Raw genomic sequence first — 20,738 nt, 5'->3', positions numbered from 1 at the left:
GTGTACATCTCATACTTACCTGGCAGGCGAGATACCATGATCACGAAGGTGGTTCAGCCAGGGTGAGGCTCAGCCATTGCACTCCGGCTGTACTGACCCCTGCGAATTCCCCAAATGTGGGAATCTCGACTGCACAATTTCTGACAGTGGGGGACTGCGTTCGCGCTCTCCCCTGATTTCTGATGGTTATGACAATGAAATAAAATCATTCATGTCACTTAGTGAGCACGGTATCATGCTTATTTGTCAACATGCGATAAATAGTTAGCTTCTTTCGCAGTTGACAAATTACTGTCATTCACCTCCACACAAGTGGTGGCGCTAGCAAGTGACAATGTCAATTGGGAAGCAGGAAGTGCGTGTAAACGAAAAGATCTCGGTTTTTTAGTCTGTTTAGGACTGTTTTACATGGTTACACGGCATGAAGTTAGCACAGAATTCATATTGGTCCGATATGGATCACGTGACAGGCGAGCGATTTCCTAACTTTCTTTTCACTTAGAGGAGGAAAAGCAACACAATTGTCCTCTTACGATCCGCAATACGTTTTATTAGATTCTTGAAATTCGCACGTCGGACTATTTAACCATTTAAGAGCATTGCGATGCCAGTAAATGGAATACTTCTATTGCTGTTTCCAATTGGTCCACTTTGGGTCACATGGACTACAGTACCCAGCAATTGCTCAGCTTTTGTTTCGTTCGCAGGCTGGCAAGCAACACAGTTGGTCTCGTTTTCAGCTAAAAATGTGTGAGTTTGATGTTTGGCATGTAAATGGTTTGTTGTGATCATTTTACATTGGTCACCGTCACTGTTGCTCGGAATGTCGAGAATCAAGTCGCCCCCTGTGTCAGTTTGCTGATATCGCTTCTCGGCCTTTTGGCTAAGATCAAGTGTAGTATCTGTTCTTATCAGTTTAATATCTGATACGTTCCCTATTTGGGGACCATATATTAAATTGATTTTTGGAACTGGGAGATGGAATAGGGGCTTGCTCCGTCCATTCCACGCATCGACCTGGTATTGCAGTACCGCCAGGAGCGGTGCACCCACCTCTGCTGGTCACAATGAATTTGTTGCTGGATGTTTCCATTCTATGTAGTTCTGTGGGAAAACGAAGAAACCCTTTAAGCAGCTGTCGTGTTTCTCAAAGGCTGTCTCTTGTTTTTGAGACTTTCACCGAATACCATGTCATGCTGCGGCTTAAAGGACATTCTTTCATTGAAGAAAGCGTCGTCTTGCTCCGTTATTGAGGGAACATGCGGTGGGTGGTCATATAAATAATGGTTTCAAATATAGATCATATAAATTTCCTATAAAGTTATAATATTGGCGCTTGGCTAATCAAAAACGTAAATAAGTAAAGTTTTGTAAAGGAGTTTGAATTGTTACACCGCTACATGTTCCTGACCACACAAAGAAACAGGAAATGAGTGCTAGAAAGGCGTGGGGCAGGGTCAATTCAATTCTCGCTTTGAATTCTTGTTAGAATTTAAGCAAGGCGTGATGGGAATGTTTTTGCTGATTCTTTTTACCTCATTCACAAATATTTACTTAATGCAAGTCTAAAAGAGACTACTTAAATTAATGTACGTGTCATGCATCATCCAGCGTGTATGTGTGTGAATGCGATCACACGTGCGTTGCAATCGGGCCCGTGACTGAAGATGGTGTGGGTGCTTAACCTTTTGGCCTGGCAATGTGTACATCTCATACTTACCTGGCAGGGGAGATACCATGATCACGAAGGTGGTTCACCCAGGGTGAGGCTCAGCCATTGCACTCCGGCTGTACTGACCCCTGCGAATTCCCCAAATGTGGGAATCTCGACTGCACAATTTCTGACAGTGGGGGACTGCGTTCGCGCTCTCCCCTGATTTCTGATGGTAATGACAATGACATAAAATCATTCATGTCACTTAGTGAGCACGGTATCATGCTTATTTGTCAACATGCGATAAATAGTTAGCTTCTTTCGCAGTTGACAAATTACTGTCATTCACCTCCACACAAGTGGTGGCGCTAGCAAGTGACAATGTCAATTGGGAAGCAGGAAGTGCGTGTAAACGAAAAGATCTCGGTTTTTTAGTCTGTTTAGGACTGTTTTACATGGTTACACGGCATGAAGTTAGCGCAGAATTCATATTGGTCCGATATGGATCACGTGACAGGCGAGCGATTTCCTAACTTTCTTTTCACTTAGAGGAGGAAAAGCAACACAATTGTCCTCTTACGATCCGCAATACGTTTTATTAGATTCTTGAAATTCGCACGTCGGACTATTTAACCATTTAAGAGCATTGCGATGCCAGTGAATGGAATACTTCTATTGCTGTTTCCAATTGGTCCACTTTGGGTCACATGGACTACAGTACCCAGCAATTGCTCAAATGATAAAGTTAAGAACCCAGACCTTTTTTAGAGAAGCAGGAAGAGAGAAGAAAAAGAAGGAAATGAAACATATGTTAGGACTACAAAAAAGACTACAAAGGTATTTTAACCTCTCACAAAAGGGTATCAATTTTAATGAGGAAATTAAACAGATTAAAAATAAATTGAGGCTTTTAGCAGACATCAAAAGTAAAGGTGTAATACTAAGGAGTAAAGAAAAGGAGATAGAGGAAGGAGAAAAATGTACAAGGTACTTTTTTAAAAGAATTATGAACAAGAGTGGGGGTATTTTTAAGTTGCGAAAAGTAAATGGTGCTATAACAGAAATAAGCAGTGAAATAAAAGAGACAGTGGAAAGCTACTACCAGAAACTGTATGACAGGAAAGAGATTCAACCTGAGACAACGTCGGAAGTATTGAATTTTATTGAGAAAACAGTGACTGATAAAGTGCTTTTAACGCGAGATTTTACTCAAGAGGAATTAAACAAATGCATAAAACAATTTAAGAAAGCAAAAGCTCCGGGTGAGGACGGACTCTGCCTGGAATTTTATTTGACCTTTTGGGACATTATAGCACCGGATTTAATCACTGTTTTTAATGAATTTGACAAAACAAGCCGACTACCAGAGTTTTAGAGTAGGGATAGTGACACTACTGCACAAGAAGGGAGACAAGGCGGACCTGGACAACTGGCGACCTATCACGCTTTTAAATGTTGATTGCAAACTTTTTAGTAAACTTTTAGCTACACGCATGTCTGTTTTTATGGGCGAATTGATCAACCCGGATCAAACCTGTGCCATCGTGGGGAGGAAGATCACGGACAGCCTCATGCTGATCCGTGACACCATCTGTTATGCGAGAGACAGAAATATGCGGCTAGTAGTCCTAAATTTAGATTTTGAGAAAGCGTTTGACCGAATCTCGCACCGGTACCTCTTTAGAGTACTGCAAAAATGGGGTTTTCCCGAAAGGTATATAGCGTGGGTGGGATTGCTGTACCGGGATATTAGCAGTAGATTTGTGGTTAATGGGGACCTGACAAAAGCAGTCCAAATTAACTGCGGTGTCCGTCAGGGTTGTCCTTTATCTGCACTCCTCTATGTCCTATGCATAGAACCGCTGGCACAGATGTTGAGAAAGGATAAAATGATCAAGGGGGTTAACATTCCAGGTGGCGGGGGACTCACGACAAAATGTATTTTATATATGGACGATTTTAATATCCTGTGCTCAGACCTTTTATCGGTGACAAGGGCTTTGGACTTGACTGATTGGTATGGGAGGGCCTCTGGGTCAAAACTTAATAGAGCCAAGACACAAGCACAGTTTTATGGACCGTGGACATTGACAGAAAAGACAGGTTTACCCCTGACATTGACAAAAACTGACCAGAAAATACTCGGGATCAGATTTGGCAGGGAAGGGGGAGGAGAAGCAAGTTGGGGCGACGTGGTAGGGAAAGTGAGGAAAAGACTTGTTTTTTGGAGAATGAGGGAACTGACCATAGAGGGAAAAGTTTTAATCATAAAAGCAGTTATTCTACCATTGCTTTTATTAATCAGTTCTGTTTTTATCCCAACAAGAAGTATCCTTTTAGGTTTGGACCGGGCTATCTTTTACTTCATCTGGGGATCCAAGTGGGAGAGACTGAAGAGAGCAACAATGAAGATGAGCAGAGAAAAAGGGGGAAAAGGAGTGCCGGACCTCCAGCTCTTCTTGGGAAGCAGATATGTGGCCCTGCACTTCCAAACTGCACTAGAGCCCTCAAGCGCTCAAAAAGCTCGAGCAATGTTAAGATTCTGGATGGGATCTTACCTCCGGAAATTAAGACTCATCCCTAGCGATCAAAGACTGCCTGTGTCTTTTATCCTGCCGCCTGCCTATTCTTTTATAAAAGTTTTTTTAAGGAATTTTAAACTAGAAAATCAAGAATGCCATGTTTTAAAAAACCACAGATCTCTCATCTCTGTTGTGCAGGAGCGGGAAACGGTATGTCCAGTGCGCGGGCTTGCATTCGGCGAGCCCACAACTGTTTGGCGCAATGTAAACCATCCCGCCCTCCCAAACAAACTTCGGGACCTGTCATGGATGGCGGCGCACGAAATCCTCCCAGTCAGGTACGTTATGCACTCCCGAGGTATGGCAGCGCACTCAAACTGCCCCCGACCTGGTTGTGGCGCCCAAGAGTCGGTGAGGCACCTCCTCTGGGAGTGCAGTGCTGCCACGGACCTGTGGGCGACAGCCGGCCACCTGCAATTCTCGGACTTGCCAGCAAGGGAGGTCCTCAATGCACAATTCGTGCTCTATGGGGTGGGCCCAATGACGAACACAAGAGAACATTTTGCAAAGCAGTGGCTCACCCTTGCCGCCATCAAAGATGCCATTTGGACCTCCAGAAACTTGCTGGTAAGGAGGCACAGACAGACCACCCCCGTGGCTGTGCTCCGAATGGCAGCGGCTACTCTGAGCTGCCTGCGGCAAGCCAAGGACACAGTCACCAAGAAGAGTCGTCTGTGCCCGCCCGGAGGAGGGAACCGGAGCCCACAGGGAAGGTCCTGGCAGCGACGGCCTGGCTCCTCGGGAGAGAGTGGAGAGATGCAACACCTCTGAGGAACTCCTTGAAGCATCCTGGCAGGTCTTATCTGTCTGGATTCTGTTTGAGAGGGTGGGATGAAGTCCCACTTAGTAAGGCGATACTACGCTCCTGCACAACAGAGATTGAAGTGCTTTTTTTAACAATTGCTTTTTAAAAAATATTGTCTAGATGTATTTTAGATACATTTTACCTTACACCTCTATGTCAAACATGCTGCTTTTTTAACACGTTACCACAGAACTAAGATTGTGCTCCATGTTGGAGAGATGTGAACATCAATGTCTACAGTAACAATAAAAATTTTGCAAAAGAAAAAAAATCTGTTCTTATCAGTTTAATATCTGATACGTTCCCTATTTGGGGACCATATATTAAATTGATTTTTGGAACTGGGAGATTGAATAGGGGCTTGCTCCGTCCATTCCACGCATCGACCTGGTATTGCAGTACCGCCAGGAGCGGTGCACCCACCTCTGCTGGTCACAATGAATTTGTTGCTGGATGTTTCCATTCTATGTAGTTCTGTGGGAAAACGAAGAAACCCTTTAAGCAGCTGTCGTGTTTCTCAAAGGCTGTCTCTTGTTTTTGAGACTTTCACCGAATACCATGTCATGCTGCGGCTTAAAGGACATTCTTTCATTGAAGAAAGCGTCGTCTTGCTCCGTTATTGAGGGAACATGCGGTGGGTGGTCATATAAATAATGGTTTCAAATATAGATCATATAAATTTCCTATAAAGTTATAATATTGGCGCTTGGCTAATCAAAAACGTAAATAAGTAAAGTTTTGTAAAGGAGTTTGAATTGTTACACCGCTACATGTTCCTGACCACACAAAGAAACAGGAAATGAGTGCTAGAAAGGCGTGGGGCAGGGTCAATTCAATTCTCGCTTTGAATTCTTGTTAGAATTTAAGCAAGGCGTGATGGGAATGTTTTTGCTGATTCTTTTGACCTCATTCACAAATATTTACTTCATGCAAGTCTAAAAGAGACTACTTAAATTAATGTACGTGTCATGCATCATCCAGCGTGTATGTGTGTGCATGCGATCACACGTGCGTTGCAATCGGGCCCGTGACTGAAGATGGTGTGGGTGCTTAACCTTTTGGCCTGGCAATGTGTACATCTCATACTTACCTGGCAGGGGAGATACCATGATCACGAAGGTGGTTCACCCAGGGTGAGGCTCAGCCATTGCACTCCGGCTGTACTGACCCCTGCGAATTCCCCAAATGTGGGAATCTCGACTGCACAATTTCTGACAGTGGGGGACTGCGTTCGCGCTCTCCCCTGATTTCTGATGGTAATGACAATGAAATAAAATCATTCATGTCACTTAGTGAGCACGGTATCATGCTTATTTGTCAACATGCGATAAATAGTTAGCTTCTTTCGCAGTTGACAAATTACTGTCATTCACCTCCACACAAGTGGTGGCGCTAGCAAGTGACAATGTCAATTGGGAAGCAGGAAGTGCGTGTAAACGAAAAGATCTCGGTTTTTTAGTCTGTTTAGGACTGTTTTACATGGTTACACGGCATGAAGTTAGCGCAGAATTCATATTGGTCCGATATGGATCACGTGACAGGCGAGCGATTTCCTAACTTTCTTTTCACTTAGAGGAGGAAAAGCAACACAATTGTCCTCTTACGATCCGCAATACGTTTTATTAGATTCTTGAAATTCGCACGTCGGACTATTTAACCATTTAAGAGCATTGCGATGCCAGTGAATGGAATACTTCTATTGCTGTTTCCAATTGGTCCACTTTGGGTCACATGGACTACAGTACCCAGCAATTGCTCAGCTTTTGTTTCGTTCGCAGGCTGGCAAGCAACACAGTTGGTCTCGTTTTCAGCTAAAAATGTGTGAGTTTGATGTTTGGCATGTAAATGGTTTGTTGTGATCATTTTACATTGGTCACCGTCACTGTTGCTCGGAATGTCGAGAATCAAGTCGCCCCCTGTGTCAGTTTGCTGATATCGCTTCTCGGCCTTTTGGCTAAGACTGCGATCACCTCCTTTGGGCGTGTTGGTTCTATACCTGCTGTGGTATAGGACTTATTCATTGGGGGATATATCAGCTGTTGCTTATTGTTGATAATAACCTTTGTATTTTCAGTTATCCGACTAAGGTAAGTAAATATAAACTAGTATTTGTTATTATTTATTATCTACGTCCTGTGGTTCTCCGGCTATGTCGGCCACCCATGCCGGCATGCGGAGGCACCACAGTGTACGTTTTACTTTCAAGGAAGTTAATGGAGAGGTCCTGGTAATGTCCAGACTGGATTTTTCCAGGAAACTTATCCAACAGACCTTGGAATTTAATGCTAATGACCTGAACTGTATCATAACGTTGCCTTTTAGCAAAGGTTTTGATGTTAGTTTCAGCTCTGCTCAAAATCTTCGCGAATTTTGGCTTCGTTATGAAGAGGTAAAAGCCCAGTTTTCTGCGTTCAATGTGGAAAAACTGACTGATAATGCTGCTAAAACAGTTATTGTCAGAATGTTTAATGAGACAGTGAATGCAGATGACATTTGTTTTTGGCTGGGTAGATATTGCGCGGTGAAAGGCCAGGCTATGAAAGTGAGAGATGAGGATGGCATCTGGAACTGTGCCTGGCGGGTACCCATTCAACAATGGCAGGACCCCCAGGGCTTCCAGGGCCTGAAACATCTCCCATCAATGATAGTTTTGGGTGAAAACCGAGGCTACATACACTACCAGGGTCAACCCAAGCTCTGCCGCAAGTGTGGTGAGCATGGACACCTGGCAGAAGCATGTCAGCAGATAATTTGTGGAAAATGCAGAGTAATTGGGCATACTTTTGAAGAATGCACCAATGGCAGAAAGTGCAATCTCTGTGGGGAATCAAACCACCTCTACAGAAATTGTCCAAAATCATTTGCCAACAAATTGAAGGCTGGGAAAGAAATGGTACTGCTAAATGAAATTGAAATGGACAAACAACCAAAAGACACACCGGAAAATTCAAATCTCCCTCCAAAACCTGTCATTGGTGGAGAGGGAACAGGTGAGGAGGTGGAAGGGCAGGGGCATATGTTGACTACACCAATGGGGAGTTCAGAAGAAAGTAGCATGTTGCCACAAATGCCCACAACCGAATCGACCAAAACCAACATGGAAGACCAGACTAGTAGTGAACGCAGCGAAATTCCTTGTACACAAAAAATTAAACGACTAGCATCTGAGCGGTCTTCTGAGTCTCCATTGACCTTAGAGAAGAGGGGAAGGCCCGGGAGCTCAGAGAGCGACGTGGAAGAGCACAGGGTTTTTCCTTGCAACTCACCAAACGAGCTGTCTTTTTTGAACATAGTACTACAATCAACGCCCAAAAACCATAACACAATGAATTTAAGATTGCGAGAAAGACCATCACCAAGACTCCCGAATCCTACACCTATTGCTCAGGTGAAGGAAGAACTCCGGTCTCAAGAAATTACCTAATTGATTAGTTTTAAAGAGCTTCCTCCTTTTGATACCCTGTTTTGTAGGCCTCCATTTTAAATCATATCTTTAACTCTCACCTTCTCGACTATAAACGTTAGAAGTGTGAAATCAAAGACTCGTGCTCAGAGCGTATTGTCCTTTTTAAAAACTCTTAAGTCTGATGTGTTTTTAATGCAAGAATGTGGTATTCCCTTTTTAAAAAATGATAAGCAGTGGGAGGAAATGTGGCCACACCCATCTTTATGGAGTGGGTCGAACGAAAACCGCAACGATGGAGTGGCCATTTTAATAAACAACACTCGAATTGCAATTAAAGGTAGCACGGTTTTAATAGATGGACGAGCACTTTTAGCACACCTAACCTTCATGGGAAAGGGTTTTAACCTTTTAAATATATACGGTCCAAATGAAAAACACGACAGGTATGAACTTTTAGAGAACTTGCAGTGTCACATGCTAGGTCGTGCACCCTTTATTATGGGAGGAGATTTTAACTGTGTTTTAAGCAGAAATGATAAAAAAGGAGCTGGGGAGGATTTTAAAGTTGATAAAACATCTGTTTTACTGAAGGACATGTGCCGGGTTTTTAAATTAGATGATTGTTTTAAAACCATACATCCAAGAGAGGAGGGTTTTACATGGTTTAGCGGAGATAGCAGCAAAGCCTCTCGCATTGACTATTTATTTACACGGGGTTGGACACCAACTGATGCGAGATTAACCCCTGTCTTCTTCTCAGACCACCTCTCACTTTCTTGCAACCTGTCAATCCCATCTGGTTTGACAGTTGGCAGAGGCCTCTGGAGGCTCAACTGTTCCCTTCTTGAAGACGAAGTCCTGGTGAACAAATACAGGGAGCAGTACAAAAATTGGCAAACGCTCCAAGACCTGTTTGAATCACGAGCACATGGTGGGAAATGATAAAGTTAAGAACCCAGACCTTTTTTAGAGAAGCAGGAAGAGAGAAGAAAAAGAAGGAAATGAAACATATGTTAGGACTACAAAAAAGACAAAAAAGACTACAAAGGTATTTTAACCTCTCACAAAAGGGTATCAATTTTAATGAGGAAATTAAACAGATTAAAAATAAATTGAGGCTTTTAGCAGACATCAAAAGTAAAGGTGTAATACTAAGGAGTAAAGAAAAGGAGATAGAGGAAGGAGAAAAATGTACAAGGTACTTTTTTAAAAGAATTATGAACAAGAGTGGGGGTATTTTTAAGTTGCGAAAAGTAAATGGTGCTATAACAGAAATAAGCAGTGAAATAAAAGAGACAGTGGAAAGCTACTACCAGAAACTGTATGACAGGAAAGAGATTCAACCTGAGACAACGTCGGAAGTATTGAATTTTATTGAGAAAACAGTGACTGATAAAGTGCTTTTAACGCGAGATTTTACTCAAGAGGAATTAAACAAATGCATAAAACAATTTAAGAAAGCAAAAGCTCCGGGTGAGGACGGACTCTGCCTGGAATTTTATTTGACCTTTTGGGACATTATAGCACCGGATTTAATCACTGTTTTTAATGAATTTGACAAAACAAGCCGACTACCAGACAGTTTTAGAGTAGGGATAGTGACACTACTGCACAAGAAGGGAGACAAGGCGGACCTGGACAACTGGCGACCTATCACGCTTTTAAATGTTGATTGCAAACTTTTTAGTAAACTTTTAGCTACACGCATGTCTGTTTTTATGGGCGAATTGATCAACCCGGATCAAACCTGTGCCATCGTGGGGAGGAAGATCACGGACAGCCTCATGCTGATCCGTGACACCATCTGTTATGCGAGAGACAGAAATATGCGGCTAGTAGTCCTAAATTTAGATTTTGAGAAAGCGTTTGACCGAATCTCGCACCGGTACCTCTTTAGAGTACTGCAAAAATGGGGTTTTCCCGAAAGGTATATAGCGTGGGTGGGATTGCTGTACCGGGATATTAGCAGTAGATTTGTGGTTAATGGGGACCTGACAAAAGCAGTCCAAATTAACTGCGGTGTCCGTCAGGGTTGTCCTTTATCTGCACTCCTCTATGTCCTATGCATAGAACCGCTGGCACAGATGTTGAGAAAGGATAAAATGATCAAGGGGGTTAACATTCCAGGTGGCGGGGGACTCACGACAAAATGTATTTTATATATGGACGATTTTAATATCCTGTGCTCAGACCTTTTATCGGTGACAAGGGCTTTGGACTTGACTGATTGGTATGGGAGGGCCTCTGGGTCAAAACTTAATAGAGCCAAGACACAAGCACAGTTTTATGGACCGTGGACATTGACAGAAAAGACAGGTTTACCCCTGACATTGACAAAAACTGACCAGAAAATACTCGGGATCAGATTTGGCAGGGAAGGGGGAGGAGAAGCAAGTTGGGGCGACGTGGTAGGGAAAGTGAGGAAAAGACTTGTTTTTTGGAGAATGAGGGAACTGACCATAGAGGGAAAAGTTTTAATCATAAAAGCAGTTATTCTACCATTGCTTTTATTAATCAGTTCTGTTTTTATCCCAACAAGAAGTATCCTTTTAGGTTTGGACCGGGCTATCTTTTACTTCATCTGGGGATCCAAGTGGGAGAGACTGAAGAGAGCAACAATGAAGATGAGCAGAGAAAAAGGGGGAAAAGGAGTGCCGGACCTCCAGCTCTTCTTGGGAAGCAGATATGTGGCCCTGCACTTCCAAACTGCACTAGAGCCCTCAAGCGCTCAAAAAGCTCGAGCAATGTTAAGATTCTGGATGGGATCTTACCTCCGGAAATTAAGACTCATCCCTAGCGATCAAAGACTGCCTGTGTCTTTTATCCTGCCGCCTGCCTATTCTTTTATAAAAGTTTTTTTAAGGAATTTTAAACTAGAAAATCAAGAATGCCATGTTTTAAAAAACCACAGATCTCTCATCTCTGTTGTGCAGGAGCGGGAAACGGTATGTCCAGTGCGCGGGCTTGCATTCGGCGAGCCCACAACTGTTTGGCGCAATGTAAACCATCCCGCCCTCCCAAACAAACTTCGGGACCTGTCATGGATGGCGGCGCACGAAATCCTCCCAGTCAGGTACGTTATGCACTCCCGAGGTATGGCAGCGCACTCAAACTGCCCCCGACCTGGTTGTGGCGCCCAAGAGTCGGTGAGGCACCTCCTCTGGGAGTGCAGTGCTGCCACGGACCTGTGGGCGACAGCCGGCCACCTGCAATTCTCGGACTTGCCAGCAAGGGAGGTCCTCAATGCACAATTCGTGCTCTATGGGGTGGGCCCAATGACGAACACAAGAGAACATTTTGCAAAGCAGTGGCTCACCCTTGCCGCCATCAAAGATGCCATTTGGACCTCCAGAAACTTGCTGGTAAGGAGGCACAGACAGACCACCCCCGTGGCTGTGCTCCGAATGGCAGCGGCTACTCTGAGCTGCCTGCGGCAAGCCAAGGACACAGTCACCAAGAAGAGTCGTCTGTGCCCGCCCGGAGGAGGGAACCGGAGCCCACAGGGAAGGTCCTGGCAGCGACGGCCTGGCTCCTCGGGAGAGAGTGGAGAGATGCAACACCTCTGAGGAACTCCTTGAAGCATCCTGGCAGGTCTTATCTGTCTGGATTCTGTTTGAGAGGGTGGGATGAAGTCCCACTTAGTAAGGCGATACTACGCTCCTGCACAACAGAGATTGAAGTGCTTTTTTTAACAATTGCTTTTTAAAAAATATTGTCTAGATGTATTTTAGATACATTTTACCTTACACCTCTATGTCAAACATGCTGCTTTTTTAACACGTTACCACAGAACTAAGATTGTGCTCCATGTTGGAGAGATGTGAACATCAATGTCTACAGTAACAATAAAAATTTTGCAAAAGAAAAAAAATCTGTTCTTATCAGTTTAATATCTGATACGTTCCCTATTTGGGGACCATATATTAAATTGATTTTTGGAACTGGGAGATGGAATAGGGGCTTGCTCCGTCCATTCCACGCATCGACCTGGTATTGCAGTACCGCCAGGAGCGGTGCACCCACCTCTGCTGGTCACAATGAATTTGTTGCTGGATGTTTCCATTCTATGTAGTTCTGTGGGAAAACGAAGAAACCCTTTAAGCAGCTGTCGTGTTTCTCAAAGGCTGTCTCTTGTTTTTGAGACTTTCACCGAATACCATGTCATGCTGCGGCTTAAAGGACATTCTTTCATTGAAGAAAGCGTCGTCTTGCTCCGTTATTGAGGGAACATGCGGTGGGTGGTCATATAAATAATGGTTTCAAATATAGATCATATAAATTTCCTATAAAGTTATAATATTGGCGCTTGGCTAATCAAAAACGTAAATAAGTAAAGTTTTGTAAAGGAGTTTGAATTGTTACACCGCTACATGTTCCTGACCACACAAAGAAACAGGAAATGAGTGCTAGAAAGGCGTGGGGCAGGGTCAATTCAATTCTCGCTTTGAATTCTTGTTAGAATTTAAGCAAGGCGTGATGGGAATGTTTTTGCTGATTCTTTTGACCTCATTCACAAATATTTACTTAATGCAAGTCTAAAAGAGACTACTTAAATTAATGTACGTGTCATGCATCATCCAGCGTGTATGTGTGTGCATGCGATCACACGTGCGTTGCAATCGGGCCCGTGACTGAAGATGGTGTGGGTGCTTAACCTTTTGGCCTGGCAATGTGTACATCTCATACTTACCTGGCAGGGGAGATACCATGATCACGAAGGTGGTTCACCCAGGGTGAGGCTCAGCCATTGCACTCCGGCTGTACTGACCCCTGCGAATTCCCCAAATGTGGGAATCTCGACTGCACAATTTCTGACAGTGGGGGACTGCGTTCGCGCTCTCCCCTGATTTCTGATGGTAATGACAATGACATAAAATCATTCATGTCACTTAGTGAGCACGGTATCATGCTTATTTGTCAACATGCGATAAATAGTTAGCTTCTTTCGCAGTTGACAAATTACTGTCATTCACCTCCACACAAGTGGTGGCGCTAGCAAGTGACAATGTCAATTGGGAAGCAGGAAGTGCGTGTAAACGAAAAGATCTCGGTTTTTTAGTCTGTTTAGGACTGTTTTACATGGTTACACGGCATGAAGTTAGCGCAGAATTCATATTGGTCCGATATGGATCACGTGACAGGCGAGCGATTTCCTAACTTTCTTTTCACTTAGAGGAGGAAAAGCAACACAATTGTCCTCTTACGATCCGCAATACGTTTTATTAGATTCTTGAAATTCGCACGTCGGACTATTTAACCATTTAAGAGCATTGCGATGCCAGTGAATGGAATACTTCTATTGCTGTTTCCAATTGGTCCACTTTGGGTCACATGGACTACAGTACCCAGCAATTGCTCAGCTTTTGTTTCGTTCGCAGGCTGGCAAGCAACACAGTTGGTCTCGTTTTCAGCTAAAAATGTGTGAGTTTGATGTTTGGCATGTAAATGGTTTGTTGTGATCATTTTACATTGGTCACCGTCACTGTTGCTCGGAATGTCGAGAATCAAGTCGCCCCCTGTGTCAGTTTGCTGATATCGCTTCTCGGCCTTTTGGCTAAGACTGCGATCACCTCCTTTGGGCGTGTTGGTTCTATACCTGCTGTGGTATAGGACTTATTCATTGGGGGATATATCAGCTGTTGCTTATTGTTGATAATAACCTTTGTATTTTCAGTTATCCGACTAAGGTAAGTAAATGTAAACTAGTATTTGTTATTATTTATTATCTACGTCCTGTGGTTCTCCGGCTATGTCGGCCACCCATGCCGGCATGCGGAGGCACCACAGTGTACGTTTTACTTTCAAGGAAGTTAATGGAGAGTTCCTGGTAATGTCCAGACTGGATTTTTCCAGGAAACTTATCCAACAGACCTTGGAATTTAATGCTAATGACCTGAACTGTATCATAACGTTGCCTTTTAGCAAAGGTTTTGATGTTAGTTTCAGCTCTGCTCAAAATCTTCGCGAATTTTGGCTTCGTTATGAAGAGGTAAAAGCCCAGTTTTCTGCGTTCAATGTGGAAAAACTGACTGATAATGCTGCTAAAACAGTTATTGTCAGAATGTTTAATGAGACAGTGAATGCAGATGACATTTGTTTTTGGCTGGGTAGATATTGCACGGTGAAAGGCCAGGCTATGAAAGTGAGAGATGAGGATGGCATCTGGAACTGTGCCTGGCGGGTACCCATTCAACAATGGCAGGACCCCCAGGGCTTCCAGGGCCTGAAACATCTCCCATCAATGATAGTTTTGGGTGAAAACCGAGGCTACATACACTACCAGGGTCAACCCAAGCTCTGCCGCAAGTGTGGTGAGCATGGACACCTGGCAGAAGCATGTCAGCAGATAATTTGTGGAAAATGCAGAGTAATTGGGCATACTTTTGAAGAATGCACCAATGGCAGAAAGTGCAATCTCTGTGGGGAATCAAACCACCTCTACAGAAATTGTCCAAAATCATTTGCCAACAAATTGAAGGCTGGGAAAGAAATGGTACTGCTAAATGAAATTGAAATGGACAAACAACCAAAAGACACACCGGAAAATTCAAATCTCCCTCCAAAACCTGTCATTGGTGGAGAGGGAACAGGTGAGGAGGTGGAAGGGCAGGGGCATATGTTGACTACACCAATGGGGAGTTCAGAAGAAAGTAGCATGTTGCCACAAATGCCCACAACCGAATCGACCAAAACCAACATGGAAGACCAGACTAGTAGTGAACGCAGCGAAATTCCTTGTACACAAAAAATTAAACGACTAGCATCTGAGCGGTCTTCTGAGTCTCCATTGACCTTAGAGAAGAGGGGAAGGCCCGGGAGCTCAGAGAGCGACGTGGAAGAGCACAGGGTTTTTCCTTGCAACTCACCAAACGAGCTGTCTTTTTTGAACATAGTACTACAATCAACGCCCAAAAACCATAACACAATGAATTTAAGATTGCGAGAAAGACCATCACCAAGACTCCCGAATCCTACACCTATTGCTCAGGTGAAGGAAGAACTCCGGTCTCAAGAAATTACCTAATTGATTAGTTTTAAAGAGCTTCCTCCTTTTGATACCCTGTTTTGTAGGCCTCCATTTTAAATCATATCTTTAACTCTCACCTTCTCGACTATAAACGTTAGAAGTGTGAAATCAAAGACTCGTGCTCAGAGCGTATTGTCCTTTTTAAAAACTCTTAAGTCTGATGTGTTTTTAATGCAAGAATGTGGTATTCCCTTTTTAAAAAATGATAAGCAGTGGGAGGAAATGTGGCCACACCCATCTTTATGGAGTGGGTCGAACGAAAACCGCAACGATGGAGTGGCCATTTTAATAAACAACACTCGAATTGCAATTAAAGGTAGCACGGTTTTAATAGATGGACGAGCACTTTTAGCACACCTAACCTTCATGGGAAAGGGTTTTAACCTTTTAAATATATACGGTCCAAATGAAAAACACGACAGGTATGAACTTTTAGAGAACTTGCAGTGTCACATGCTAGGTCGTGCACCCTTTATTATGGGAGGAGATTTTAACTGTGTTTTAAGCAGAAATGATAAAAAAGGAGCTGGGGAGGATTTTAAAGTTGATAAAACATCTGTTTTACTGAAGGACATGTGCCGGGTTTTTAAATTAGATGATTGTTTTAAAACCATACATCCAAGAGAGGAGGGTTTTACATGGTTTAGCGGAGATAGCAGCAAAGCCTCTCGCATTGACTATTTATTTACACGGGGTTGGACACCAACTGATGCGAGATTAACCCCTGTCTTCTTCTCAGACCACCTCTCACTTTCTTGCAACCTGTCAATCCCATCTGGTTTGACAGTTGGCAGAGGCCTCTGGAGGCTCAACTGTTCCCTTCTTGAAGACGAAGTCCTGGTGAACAAATACAGGGAGCAGTACAAAAATTGGCAAACGCTCCAAGACCTGTTTGAATCACGAGCACAATGGTGGGAAATGATAAAGTTAAGAACCCAGACCTTTTTTAGAGAAGCAGGAAGAGAGAAGAAAAAGAAGGAAATGAAACATATGTTAGGACTACAAAAAAGACTACAAAGGTATTTTAACCTCTCACAAAAGGGTATCAATTTTAATGAGGAAATTAAACAGATTAAAAATAAATTGAGGCTTTTAGCAGACATCAAAAGTAAAGGTGTAATACTAAGGAGTAAAGAAAAGGAGATAGAGGAAGGAGAAAAATGTACAAGGTACTTTTTTAAAAGAATTATGAACAAGAGTGGGGGTATTTTTAAGTTGCGAAAAGTAAATGGTGCTATAACAGAAATAAGCAGTGAAATAAAAGAGACAGTGGAAAGCTACTACCAGAAACTGTATGACAGGAAAGAGATTCAACCTGAGACAACGTCGGAAGTATTGAATTTTATTGAGAAAACAGTGACTGATAAAGTGCTTTTAACGCGAGATTTTACTCAAGAGGAATTAAACAAATGCATAAAACAATTTAAGAAAGCAAAAGCTCCGGGTGAGGACGGACTCTGCCTGGAATTTTATTTGACCTTTTGGGACATTATAGCACCGGATTTAATCACTGTTTTTAATGAATTTGACAAAACAAGCCGACTACCAGACAGTTTTAGAGTAGGGATAGTGACACTACTGCACAAGAAGGGAGACAAGGCGGACCTGGACAACTGGCGACCTATCACGCTTTTAAATGTTGATTGCAAACTTTTTAGTAAACTTTTAGCTACACGCATGTCTGTTTTTATGGGCGAATTGATCAACCCGGATCAAACCTGTGCCATCGTGGGGAGGAAGATCACGGACAGCCTCATGCTGATCCGTGACACCATCTGTTATGCGAGAGACAGAAATATGCGGCTAGTAGTCCTAAATTTAGATTTTGAGAAAGCGTTTGACCGAATCTCGCACCGGTACCTCTTTAGAGTACTGCAAAAATGGGGTTTTCCCGAAAGGTATATAGCGTGGGTGGGATTGCTGTACCGGGATATTAGCAGTAGATTTGTGGTTAATGGGGACCTGACAAAAGCAGTCCAAATTAACTGCGGTGTCCGTCAGGGTTGTCCTTTATCTGCACTCCTCTATGTCCTATGCATAGAACCGCTGGCACAGATGTTGAGAAAGGATAAAATGATCAAGGGGGTTAACATTCCAGGTGGCGGGGGACTCACGACAAAATGTATTTTATATATGGACGATTTTAATATCCTGTGCTCAGACCTTTTATCGGTGACAAGGGCTTTGGACTTGACTGATTGGTATGGGAGGGCCTCTGGGTCAAAACTTAATAGAGCCAAGACACAAGCACAGTTTTATGGACCGTGGACATTGACAGAAAAGACAGGTTTACCCCTGACATTGACAAAAACTGACCAGAAAATACTCGGGATCAGATTTGGCAGGGAAGGGGGAGGAGAAGCAAGTTGGGGCGACGTGGTAGGGAAAGTGAGGAAAAGACTTGTTTTTTGGAGAATGAGGGAACTGACCATAGAGGGAAAAGTTTTAATCATAAAAGCAGTTATTCTACCATTGCTTTTATTAATCAGTTCTGTTTTTATCCCAACAAGAAGTATCCTTTTAGGTTTGGACCGGGCTATCTTTTACTTCATCTGGGGATCCAAGTGGGAGAGACTGAAGAGAGCAACAATGAAGATGAGCAGAGAAAAAGGGGGAAAAGGAGTGCCGGACCTCCAGCTCTTCTTGGGAAGCAGATATGTGGCCCTGCACTTCCAAACTGCACTAGAGCCCTCAAGCGCTCAAAAAGCTCGAGCAATGTTAAGATTCTGGATGGGATCTTACCTCCGGAAATTAAGACTCATCCCTAGCGATCAAAGACTGCCTGTGTCTTTTATCCTGCCGCCTGCCTATTCTTTTATAAAAGTTTTTTTAAGGAATTTTAAACTAGAAAATCAAGAATGCCATGTTTTAAAAAACCACAGATCTCTCATCTCTGTTGTGCAGGAGCGGGAAACGGTATGTCCAGTGCGCGGGCTTGCATTCGGCGAGCCCACAACTGTTTGGCGCAATGTAAACCATCCCGCCCTCCCAAACAAACTTCGGGACCTGTCATGGATGGCGGCGCACGAAATCCTCCCAGTCAGGTACGTTATGCACTCCCGAGGTATGGCAGCGCACTCAAACTGCCCCCGACCTGGTTGTGGCGCCCAAGAGTCGGTGAGGCACCTCCTCTGGGAGTGCAGTGCTGCCACGGACCTGTGGGCGACAGCCGGCCACCTGCAATTCTCGGACTTGCCAGCAAGGGAGGTCCTCAATGCACAATTCGTGCTCTATGGGGTGGGCCCAATGACGAACACAAGAGAACATTTTGCAAAGCAGTGGCTCACCCTTGCCGCCATCAAAGATGCCATTTGGACCTCCAGAAACTTGCTGGTAAGGAGGCACAGACAGACCACCCCCGTGGCTGTGCTCCGAATGGCAGCGGCTACTCTGAGCTGCCTGCGGCAAGCCAAGGACACAGTCACCAAGAAGAGTCGTCTGTGCCCGCCCGGAGGAGGGAACCGGAGCCCACAGGGAAGGTCCTGGCAGCGACGGCCTGGCTCCTCGGGAGAGAGTGGAGAGATGCAACACCTCTGAGGAACTCCTTGAAGCATCCTGGCAGGTCTTATCTGTCTGGATTCTGTTTGAGAGGGTGGGATGAAGTCCCACTTAGTAAGGCGATACTACGCTCCTGCACAACAGAGATTGAAGTGCTTTTTTTAACAATTGCTTTTTAAAAAATATTGTCTAGATGTATTTTAGATACATTTTACCTTACACCTCTATGTCAAACATGCTGCTTTTTTAACACGTTACCACAGAACTAAGATTGTGCTCCATGTTGGAGAGATGTGAACATCAATGTCTACAGTAACAATAAAAATTTTGCAAAAGAAAAAAAATCTGTTCTTATCAGTTTAATATCTGATACGTTCCCTATTTGGGGACCATATATTAAATTGATTTTTGGAACTGGGAGATTGAATAGGGGCTTGCTCCGTCCATTCCACGCATCGACCTGGTATTGCAGTACCGCCAGGAGCGGTGCACCCACCTCTGCTGGTCACAATGAATTTGTTGCTGGATGTTTCCATTCTATGTAGTTCTGTGGGAAAACGAAGAAACCCTTTAAGCAGCTGTCGTGTTTCTCAAAGGCTGTCTCTTGTTTTTGAGACTTTCACCGAATACCATGTCATGCTGCGGCTTAAAGGACATTCTTTCATTGAAGAAAGCGTCGTCTTGCTCCGTTATTGAGGGAACATGCGGTGGGTGGTCATATAAATAATGGTTTCAAATATAGATCATATAAATTTCCTATAAAGTTATAATATTGGCGCTTGGCTAATCAAAAACGTAAATAAGTAAAGTTTTGTAAAGGAGTTTGAATTGTTACACCGCTACATGTTCCTGACCACACAAAGAAACAGGAAATGAGTGCTAGAAAGGCGTGGGGCAGGGTCAATTCAATTCTCGCTTTGAATTCTTGTTAGAATTTAAGCAAGGCGTGATGGGAATGTTTTTGCTGATTCTTTTGACCTCATTCACAAATATTTACTTAATGCAAGTCTAAAAGAGACTACTTAAATTAATGTACGTGTCATGCATCATCCAGCGTGTATGTGTGTGCATGCGATCACACGTGCGTTGCAATCGGGCCCGTGACTGAAGATGGTGTGGGTGCTTAACCTTTTGGCCTGGCAATGTGTACATCTCATACTTACCTGGCAGGGGAGATACCATGATCACGAAGGTGGTTCACCCAGGGTGAGGCTCAGCCATTGCACTCCGGCTGTACTGACCCCTGCGAATTCCCCAAATGTGGGAATCTCGACTGCACAATTTCTGACAGTGGGGGACTGCGTTCGCGCTCTCCCCTGATTTCTGATGGTAATGACAATGACATAAAATCATTCATGTCACTTAGTGAGCACGGTATCATGCTTATTTGTCAACATGCGATAAATAGTTAGCTTCTTTCGCAGTTGACAAATTACTGTCATTCACCTCCACACAAGTGGTGGCGCTAGCAAGTGACAATGTCAATTGGGAAGCAGGAAGTGCGTGTAAATGAAAAGATCTCGGTTTTTTAGTCTGTTTAGGACTGTTTTACATGGTTACACGGCATGAAGTTAGCGCAGAATTCATATTGGTCCGATATGGATCACGTGACAGGCGAGCGATTTCCTAACTTTCTTTTCACTTAGAGGAGGAAAAGCAACACAATTGTCCTCTTACGATCCGCAATACGTTTTATTAGATTCTTGAAATTCGCACGTCGGACTATTTAACCATTTAAGAGCATTGCGATGCCAGTGAATGGAATA

At 43.6% G+C, this 20,738-nt stretch overlaps 9 non-coding genes across 9 annotated transcripts; all 9 read left to right on the top strand.

The window, feature by feature from the left end:
- Positions 1-11: 11 nt before the first annotated feature.
- LOC148334058 (U1 spliceosomal RNA) lies at positions 12-175 on the top strand. The gene has a single exon (XR_015844388.1). It is a non-coding gene; the product is annotated as a U1 spliceosomal RNA (small nuclear RNA).
- A 688-nt stretch (positions 176-863) lies between these two features.
- LOC148334057 (U2 spliceosomal RNA) lies at positions 864-1,054 on the top strand. Its single transcript, XR_015844419.1, has one exon. It is a non-coding gene; the product is annotated as a U2 spliceosomal RNA (small nuclear RNA).
- Positions 1,055-1,712: 658 nt separating this feature from the next.
- Positions 1,713-1,876, top strand: LOC148334056 (U1 spliceosomal RNA). Its single transcript, XR_015844548.1, has one exon. It is a non-coding gene; the product is annotated as a U1 spliceosomal RNA (small nuclear RNA).
- A 3,391-nt stretch (positions 1,877-5,267) lies between these two features.
- LOC148334055 (U2 spliceosomal RNA) lies at positions 5,268-5,465 on the top strand. The gene has a single exon (XR_015844540.1). It is a non-coding gene; the product is annotated as a U2 spliceosomal RNA (small nuclear RNA).
- A 658-nt stretch (positions 5,466-6,123) lies between these two features.
- On the top strand, positions 6,124-6,287 carry LOC148334054 (U1 spliceosomal RNA). Its single transcript, XR_015844547.1, has one exon. It is a non-coding gene; the product is annotated as a U1 spliceosomal RNA (small nuclear RNA).
- A 5,986-nt stretch (positions 6,288-12,273) lies between these two features.
- LOC148334053 (U2 spliceosomal RNA) lies at positions 12,274-12,471 on the top strand. The gene has a single exon (XR_015844526.1). It is a non-coding gene; the product is annotated as a U2 spliceosomal RNA (small nuclear RNA).
- A 658-nt stretch (positions 12,472-13,129) lies between these two features.
- Positions 13,130-13,293, top strand: LOC148334052 (U1 spliceosomal RNA). The gene has a single exon (XR_015844544.1). It is a non-coding gene; the product is annotated as a U1 spliceosomal RNA (small nuclear RNA).
- Positions 13,294-19,271: 5,978 nt separating this feature from the next.
- On the top strand, positions 19,272-19,469 carry LOC148334051 (U2 spliceosomal RNA). Its single transcript, XR_015844539.1, has one exon. It is a non-coding gene; the product is annotated as a U2 spliceosomal RNA (small nuclear RNA).
- Positions 19,470-20,127: 658 nt separating this feature from the next.
- Positions 20,128-20,291, top strand: LOC148334050 (U1 spliceosomal RNA). The gene has a single exon (XR_015844536.1). It is a non-coding gene; the product is annotated as a U1 spliceosomal RNA (small nuclear RNA).
- The last annotated feature ends 447 nt before the right edge of the window (positions 20,292-20,738 follow it).

This window comes from Idiotropiscis lumnitzeri, chromosome 7 (genome assembly GCF_059441095.1).
Source record: "Idiotropiscis lumnitzeri isolate Australia: NSW breed Sydney's pygmy pipehorse chromosome 7, RoL_Ilum_1.0, whole genome shotgun sequence".
Lineage (NCBI taxonomy): Eukaryota > Metazoa > Chordata > Actinopteri > Syngnathiformes > Syngnathidae > Idiotropiscis > Idiotropiscis lumnitzeri.
This window is presented reverse-complemented; position numbering and strand designations above follow the sequence as displayed.